This window comes from Schistocerca piceifrons, chromosome 3 (assembly GCF_021461385.2).
Source record: "Schistocerca piceifrons isolate TAMUIC-IGC-003096 chromosome 3, iqSchPice1.1, whole genome shotgun sequence".
In the NCBI taxonomy this organism is placed as follows: Eukaryota; Metazoa; Arthropoda; class Insecta; order Orthoptera; family Acrididae; genus Schistocerca; species Schistocerca piceifrons.
Window position 1 is genome coordinate 617144082 of NC_060140.1, and position 9862 is coordinate 617153943.

Here is a 9862-nt window from a genome sequence, read left to right on the forward strand (position 1 = left end):
GTTTGTGTGATCATCTCTCCTTTCACACGGACGAAAGTGCAGGGAGGCGGCGGAGTGTGCGTCCACCATATTCGGAGGACCAACTTCACAGAATACTGAGAAGAACCCCAGTGCAAGCTCCAGGCAAGTAGCACGCCAACAACTTGTAAGCCAAAGTACGTGTATCCTGCTTGAGACTACACTTTGGTCCGTTTGAAAATCTGTTGTGATGTGGACGCGGTGCAGCTCTGTAGTGTGGGGCGAATTGTTGTTGCATGCACACCGTACATTTCCGGACACATGTTCATTGGAACTTTTTTCCCGTATTTCTAGACAGAAATCCGTCCCTGTAGTTTGTCGGTTTTATTAACGTTCACCCTATATCAGAGGAAAACGTTGTTACCAAAATTGTCAGAATATACCTTTCCGATTCAAATGTCTACACGTTATTATAATAAATGTTTAGACACTTATATACAAATTTCTTTTAACATTGTTAGCAGACAGGAAGGTTGTATTTACGACTTATTGGTTTGTGGTTAGAATACCACTACAGAATCAGAATTTGAAATAGCAATAAACACGGCTCAATGTCAGAGAGAAGGGGAAGAGGAGATAGCCAGAGGGTGAGAGGATAGGGACACAGAAAAGAGAAAAGAGGAGATGGACAGAGAGAGGGGCAGGAGATGGTGGGGCAACCGGAGAGGTGTGAGAATATGGAACGAGGGAGTTGAAGAAGCTACGATTACACCTATTGCAGACATATAACGTTTGCAATAAAACTCGGTAAATAGTAAAGAAAAAAATGGCTCTGAACACTATGGGACTTAACATCTCAGGTCATCAGTCCCCTAGGACTTAAAACTACTTAAACCTAACTAACCTAAGGACATCATACACATCCTTGCCCGCGGCACGATTCGAACCTGCAACCGTAGCAGTCACGCGGTTCCGTACTGAAGCGCCTAGAACCGCTCGGCCACCGCGCCGACTAGAAAGAAGGATCTAAGGAAAAAGAAACTATGCTAAAAAATCTTAGGAAAGCAGAATAAGCAGCTTCGGAAAAAATTATAAGCCCAGTTTAGAATGATATTAATCAAAAGCAGAATTTTGCATATGAAATTGTAGAACATACGAGCAAGAGAAAATGGAAGCAGTAAGAATACATATGATAAAGAAGTATCGGTGGTTTCAGCACTAAAAAGACCTATGATGCCTCCAGAGAAGACAAAATGATCATTCAGAAGAAGAAGAAGAAGAAGAAGAAGAAGACGGTGAATCTGAGGAAATTGACCCCGTTTCAATAGAGGAGCTTTAGGAATCCCTAAAGGAAATTAGAAATATGCAAAGGAACTGGAATGGATAACATAAACGCAGAGCTACTGAAATACGGAGGTATGATGCTACATAAAAGGTTCTTACTCACACTCAGCCAAAGCTCGAAGACGAGTAAACAGACTCAGTCATGGCAAAAAGAGAGAAGTAGTATCTCTGTACAAGGGAAGTGACTGGGAAGATTGGAAAAATTATAGACTTATCAGTATACTCGACTCAGCATATAAGTTGTCTGTATTAATAAAAAACAGCAGACTTAAAACATTTTCAGAAATTCTTATTAGTGAGGAACAGGGATTTCGAAAAGACATATCAGTGACAGACAACATAATTAGTTTGCAACAGATAATAGAGAAAAGAATATAACCTACAAACATATCTAGCATTCATAGATTTGATTGAAGGTTTGGTCAATTTGAACAGAGGCAAAATTTGGTGTGTAGCGAGAAAGCAATGGATACCGTAGAAAATTACTACAGGCCATAAGAAGCCCATAAAAGAATAAAAATTATAGGGAATAAAGGCGAAACAAGAACAAAAGAAATTTAAATAAATAAAGGAATTCGACAATCGCCCCCAATGTCACCTACTTCTTTTAATATTTACAGTTACGACATTATCCTAATTGGGTTCAAAATGGTTCAAATGGCTCTGAGTACTACGGGACTTAACTTCTAAGGTCATCAGTCCCCTAGAACTTAGAACTACTTAAACCTAGGCGCTTCAGTCTGGAACCGCGCGACCGCTACGGTCGCATGTTCGAATCCTGCCTCGGGCATGGATGTGTGTGATGTCCTTAGGTTAGTTAGGTTTCTAAGTTCTAGGGGACTGATGTTAAGTCCCATAGCGCTCAGAGTCATTTGAACCACACTTAAACCTAACTAACTTAAGTACATCACACACATCCATGCCCGAGGCAGGATTCGAACTAGCGACCGTAGCGGTCGCGCGGTTCCAGACTGTAGCGCCTAGAAACGCTCGGCCACCCTGGCCGGCTATCCTAATTGGGGGCAACATGTACAGTACGGTACTGAAATATCAAAAGACGTTATGTTATACGTTTTACTTTATGCAGATGATCTCTTGATTTTCTAAGAAAAAGAAGACGATTTAAATGCACTGAACCACCTGCGTTGCCCTTGTAAACAATTCAGAGTTCTAAAACCAAGACTAAAGAAATGGCGTTTAAAGGCAAGGATCTGGCTAGATCCAAAATCGTTATCTGTGTATGTACAACCATCTTCTGGTGGAGAAGAGGGATCTTATTTTATCTTACATGCAGTATATATTGGTTTTATTCATATGCAGGCGACTTTGGTATTATAATACACAGTTTACAATACACCAACTTCAGGTCCCTGGATACAGCAAACATATCATTTATCATACTGTATAAAATACAACATCATAATACCTATAGTTACTTTTAAAAACTATTATACATTAACTACATTAGGCTGAACCAATATAATTTACATGTGGAAGACAATATAGCTGGAGTCTACACTGTATGATATTTATAGTTTTTTGCCAAACAATCGAACATTTTATAATGCGGATTTATTACTAGATAGGAGCAGTATATATGCGCAAATGAAAGGATGTTCATAGGATTATTCAGTAAGGTCTAAACCTATTGGCTATATCAACCTTAGGAGGAGTTATTATCTTATCAGTTTCATTTTATCAGTTGTTTTGGTAGTAAGTAACTGTATATCCACAGGCTCAATATGTACTCCATCCATATACTATCTGGCACCCATAACTGTGGTAGTTCCCATATATCATTTATGATATGTGTCGTTATATGGATCTGTATGTTTCCTAAGGATTTTGATACTCTTTTGAAGTATGGCAGGAGTTATACATTATTATGAAATGCGTGTAACTGATTCTATTGTATTAGTTCTGCACAAAAATTTCCATAGTGTGCGTCCTTTTCCCGTTGGTTCTGTCAGAGATTAGCATGTCCTGCGATGTTAGTTATCGTTATCGCACGAACCTTTTTGATTGTGTTATCTTAGTGTCTAGTTCCTCCCAACAGTTTAACTGATATGCTGCTTCCGTACACGCAGCACAGTCGATAACAAAGTGTGCGGAAGAATTGTGATGAGCTGTGCGCTTGCCTGTGACTTAGGTCTGATTACGATTGGGTTTTCATGCATTATGTTGTATTCGGCTTCGGTTTTTTGGACACCTATGCTTTGGACCTCCTACAAAAAGTACGATGGTTCGATGAGACACGTGCCATGTGTTGACGAGTATTGTTCTATTGAAAAGTTGCACCACGATACTGTCGCATGAGACGTAACACAGGAGAAGCGTGATGTCCTCTTACACAGTCGTACTTCCCTCAGACACTAAGAGCCGTAACCTGTAGTCATTTTGACGGCTTGCCACGATGACGCCACAATTTCCAAAACATTGGAAGAATGGAGAGTTCTCCGCAGGTCGTCGCCTTATCCGCCGACTATAGTCATCCAGGCGGGTGTATAATTGCGGTTCATCGCTGAACACAATGCGATGCCATTGGTCAGCAATCCGCGTTTCCCGCTCATGGCACCGCTCTAAAAGGAACCGTTTGGTTGGAGTTTTAACGTCAGCCTAAGCACTGAACCAGCCTACGCATGGGATGGTAATTCCCTAGTCCCCAACCAAGAGCGGATATGTGGTTTTAGATGAAGTGCCGTCCTCTTGTTTGGGACGTCAAACTGACGTAGGCATTAATACATGTTGCACAATTCATAGTGTATTTGAAATGTGACCAAGCAAGAAAAGAGAGTAACATTTTATAAAACTAGGACTCTTCTATCTTTTCTTCGAGGTACTGCATGCTGTGTACTTACAACAAGAACATTACGTAAAACACAAAAAACCAAGGCTACTCAAGAACAGACCACATAAAAAAGCAAAAGTGCAACAAGATCTAAAATTAGAGAAACAGCTGGTACGAACAATTACTTACGATTTGGGTGACTAGCCTTATCTTATAAACCGGCAGGAAAAGGAGTGCAGGTTGAAGAAATGGACAGATAATTTATGAAGAAGGAGCAGGCTCAGCGTCTGACTAATGAAGTATAGAAACTCACAAGAAATATTGCTTGAACGGCTCTTGCGTGTGGCGTCGGAAGCAACTACACAATATTTCTACGAGGCAGCTAGTCGTCATCTTCAGGTGTGACCGTGGTTAGCTGTTGAGGTTCCCCAATTAGTACGTTGGTTCACTAAAGGAGGTGTTGACATCCGTGCCCCCCTGTCGGAGAAATGAGCCACAGACCCAACGTGCACGGCGCCGGAAAACCCGGCCTCAAGACGCGGACCTCAGTTTATGCCAGTGGGCAAGGTTCTGACATCCGGCTTAGCTGTCCCGGCTTTAGTTTCTCATCGGTGCGACTTCGTTTAATTCGTTTGCGGCCGATGATGCAATAATACCGCCAATTCTGGTTTCATAGTTTGCGTACCTGAAATCATGTGTCTCTGTCAATTAGGTCGTTTGTTATACATATTTCAGTACAACACTGCATTAGGATGTGTGTTTGCACTTAGCAGCTCCTAAGTAGAGATCGGTGTGTGTTGGTTTATGAAACACACAGTGATCCTAGGAGCCATCTATTGTTCTAGTAACCTTGACATCCATAAATGTGAAATCTATATTTCTCCCCAAATTCCTGGTGAAATTAATCCTGCGATCGATGACGTTTAGTCCTTCTAAACATGGAAGAAGCATTGCGAGCCCATGAGACCTTGCCACTAAGGTACTGTCTACATATATCTAGATACATTTTTGTTTCAAAATTGACGATAGAAGTCATCCGCTCTTGCATTACCTAACGCTGCATCTGCATTTACATTTCATTCGCACATGTTTGCTACCACACTTGAAGGTGTGCGTGTGTGTGTGAAATCTTATGGGACTTAACTGCTAAAATCATCAGTCCCTAAGCTTACACACTACTTAACCGAAATTATCCTAAGGACAAACACGTGCACCTATGCCCGAGGGAGGACTCGAACCTCCGCCGGGACCAGCCGCACAGTCCATGACTGTAGCGCCCAAGACCGCTCGGCTAATCCCGCGCGGCTCCACACTTGACAAACAGAAAACTTCCTATTGTCGTACTGGATTGTTCATTATGCGCAACAATATTGCACTAAAACTGATCGCTACAACGTAAAGATTTACAGCAGATACAACAATTGATAATGTAATATGTATAACAAAAATAAAATCTTGCACAATATATATTTTTGACTGAAAAAAGTGAAGGAACTGAGTCTCCAATGACTGCACATTTCTGCCCAAAGATATCTCTTTGTATCTTACAAATCACGTAGGTTTATCGTCATTATCATCTTCGTCACGTACCGCGGTAGAGATATTGAAAGGGTCCTGTAGCCACCTTTCATTGCCAACTCTCGTAGTAGTCAAGTCGGCAAAGGGGTTTCCGCTACTTGTGAGAAATCCACCTGCGTTAGGTTGGTGGCGGAAATGGCATCCTGGGGTTTTCCGGTCCACGCGGAGCGTGGAAGAGGCTGGAGAAGCGGGAGGCAGTCTGCCGCCGGTACGGGAAGCGTACACAGCTGTGCTCCAGTCGAAGAAGGGTGAGTTGGACTGACCGCGTGGCGCGTTGTCACATAGAGAGGGGAGCTATTAGCTTTTGGTCTCGAAATTCGTCTTATAAAGATTTACTTGCTGGGTTGCAGCAGGGAATGCAAGGCTTTTGTAGACTTTCAGTTTGATTCCCAATGCAGTCTTGACTTTGATCCGTGAGAGGAACGCAGCACAAAGGAGTTGCATATGTTGAAGTGCCCTCGGTTCAGTGTGAATGTTTATGTGCCTACAACTGTGTGTGTATGCTTCTAATCTTTTCCGGATCTTGGTAATTTTTGTGTATTTGTGGATTTTCTTTGTCTCATGTGATTAAAAATTGGCCACGGTCCATAGAAGTTGTCTACGCCGACCGAGTGGGCACGCGAGTCTGTTATGAAACGTATAGTATTTCACAAGCAATTGTACATAGTTAGCATGCAACAGCAGTCTATAGATGCACTACATCAATGTTTTAAGGAATAAATAATTTTGCCTTCAATCTTATCTTGTGTGCCGATGTTACGTCGCCGTTACCTTCGCCATTTACCGTGTAGTTTTCCTTGTTGGCCCACCTATAGCGTTTCAATGTGCACAGGTGTAGTGATTAGTGTCCCTTTTTTTATCTGAAACAAATGCTCTGGAATAGATCGTGTTTTCACGAATCTTGCTGCAGGCTGCACTTACGCATGGTGTTCACGACCTATTTACTTTACTCAATATTTGATTCACGGGAAGAATGCCTGGATCATATTAATAACTACATCCCATTCCTTATCAATGACTTTACAATGAATGTTCTTTTGTGAGTTTTTCTTATTAATAAATTAAGTAATTTTCCGACTCAGTGCTACCTCTTCTTTGTCGTGTGGCTAGAGTTGGTGGCGACCCTATCTTTTATATTGATTTCAGTGTCAAATAGCATTTTCTTATTCAAAGTGCGCGTGGGTCTTTTAGCTATCAGGATACATTCAAAGGGCGCTTCATGCTTCTTGCACATAGCGTCCTTTTATTCACGCTACTTACAATATCATATACTGATGGAGTATTAACCAGCGAGCTGGCACAGTAGTTAGCACACAGGGCTCGCATTCAAAAGATTGATGGGTCAAATCCGCTTCCAGCCATCCGGATTTACGTCGACGGGACGTTAAACACTAATGCTTCTCCTCTGCTTCCTTGATGGAGACTAATTTTCTGTCCTCGAATTTATCTGACCTACTTTTTTCTTTTTCATAAATGACATACTAAGGCGTAACGTCTCAATCTGACGTAGGCGGACGGCAAACATTTGTCGACGAGTGAAGTTAAAGTATCCAGAAACTAAAGAAAAAGCAATATTACACAAGGAAACAGTTACGAAGTTTTACCATAAACCCACAGTCAATTTAGAATGAATGATATACTTCAATAATAATGTATCTTTCTTTATAGTTACAGACTGGTACCAATAATACGAGGTCAACTGAAAGATATCTGAACGAAAGTGAAGTACTCAAATCATCGTATTTTGTTTGTGCAGACGTCAGGTACTGTGACTGACACTACATGTGGTAGTGTCGCTGTCCGAGAAGGTGTTCGATACAGATTTATTCTTCTCTTTTTTCTCTTCTATGGATGACTTAGAGTAAGGCTGTCATACTTGTGTTGCAAACCGTAACGCAGTTATTGCCGATAAACTATGGATAATGATGATTAAAAAAAGAAAAGGAATACAAATTTTGATGGTGTCAGGACAGCAACCAGCCACAAATTTACTTTCAGTTACTTTATTCAAAGGGTACCATTACCGGTTTCGAATCGTTCCGATTCATCCTCAGACGGTTTACACGCTTTCTTTATGACATGTGATGTGTTTTTTACAGATTAATTGTCGTGAAACGTCGGTTTTGAATGTTTGTAAAAAACACACCACATGTCATAAAGAAAGCGTGTAAACCGTCTGAGGATGAATCACAACGATTCGAAATCGGTAACGGTATCCTTTGAGTAAAGTAACTGAAAGTAAATTTGTGGCTGGTTGCTGTCCTAACACCATCAACATTTGTCTTCAAACAATAGCCACGGTCTCCATCATGTCATCATATGACAAATTTGCAGAAAAGGAATAGACGAGAAGGGTAAACACTTGCACTAGTAAAATATATTTCAATTAATACTTTTCAGATACAAAAAGATCCGTCACCCTAGGTAAAAGGTCAGCGTATCTGAGGGCCATGCGGAGGACCCTAGTTCAGTTCCCGGTACTGCCAAGGGTTCCGTTCTGGTAGGACGGGAATGGGGGGCAACCAGCATCGCGCGATCAATTGGGAGGGGGGGGGGGAGGACAATCCGAATGAAAAGTAGCGGTTTAAGCTCTGGAAAATTGACAATGACTAAGAGAGCGGTGATCTATCCCCATAGCGCTCCAGGCCGCCTGAAAATGACGCTACACTGATAAGCGAAAGCACTGTGACCATCTACTTGAAAGCGTTTTGATCCACTGTTCAGCAGTGATTCTACATGCGACGGATTCGACAAGTACTTGATAGGTTACCAGAGGTTTGTGGCACCAGATGCCTACGCACATACTTCCCGTAATTTACGGGAGCTGGCGCCCGCTAGCGTCCCAGATGAACCGAATTTGATAGCCAAGACATCAACAAGAGTTCACTATCGTTCTTCTCAAACCATTGCAGCTGATTCTTGTTTCATGACAGGGACAATTATCCTAATGGAAGAAGCCACCACTGTTGGGTATGTTATCAAGCGTAAGGGTTTACAGGTGGTCCCTAATAATGTTCACGTGGTCAACAGCTGTCATGGTACCTTCGATTACTACCCCAGGCCCCATGGAAGCCCAGGTGAATATCCCCTATAACTTAATACTGCTCCCACCGGCCTGCCACCGTGGCGCGCTGCATGTTTCGTGCAGCCGTTCGACTGGACGATGGCGTATCTGGACACGTCCATCAGCCTGGTTTAACAAGAAACGGGATTCATCCGACCAGAAGACACGATTTCACTGATCCGCGTTCCAGTCTCGATGATATAGAGTGCCCCCTGTAACCCTAACTGACGATGTTGTTGGGTCAACGAGGGAACACACAGGGTTCCTCTACAGCGGAACAGCATGTTCATCACCGTGTGCTGAATAGTGTGCCCCAAAATACTTGTGCCTGTGCCACCACTGTATTCTGTCGTCAGATCTGCCACAGATCGCTGCCTATCCTGATTTAGAGAGCGTGCAAGCCTCCGATCCCTATATTCTGTGATGGGATATGGACGTCCAACTTCTTGCCGCCTGTCTTGGTTTCAGCGTTCTTCAACCACTTTCTATAGATTCTCACGTCAGAAGGGCGCGAACAGGCAATTAGCTCCACCGTTTCTGAAATGCTCGCTCCCAGACTGTGGTCCACAACGATCTGACTTTGTCAAAGACGTTTAAGTCGGCGGATTTCCGCATTTGCGCCACTGATCGTCGCTAGAATGATTCCCTAACAATAAAGATTTAGGGAGTTAAACACTGACATACTACTCAGTAAAATGTAGAATAGTATGATTCATACACAAAATTACAATAATTCTACGGTCAGCCTGGTTATAGAAAATGTGCTACATTGAAGTTCTGGAATGTTCTGAATAAAACATCAGCGATATTGAAACAAATTTACTGAGACACAAATGTTGCTGGAAAAAATGACAATCTCCATTTACTTCACACGAGAGCTCCAAAATCTCTCGTACAATCGGTTTAAACGCTCATAGAAATGCATCAGCGTACACCATCCAACATTTCCTTCGGCAAGCCCACGTTCTCCTAGCATTCTGCAATCTTCATCTGGTCTTGACGGGTGAAAGACGTAGCTTTGCTAATAAATGGCAAAACAGTGGTAATCCCCTATAGAAAATAATGAACCATTTTCCTGTTATTATTTAAGAGTAAACTTCACCTTCTTCCAAGCTGAATCGGCAGTCGTG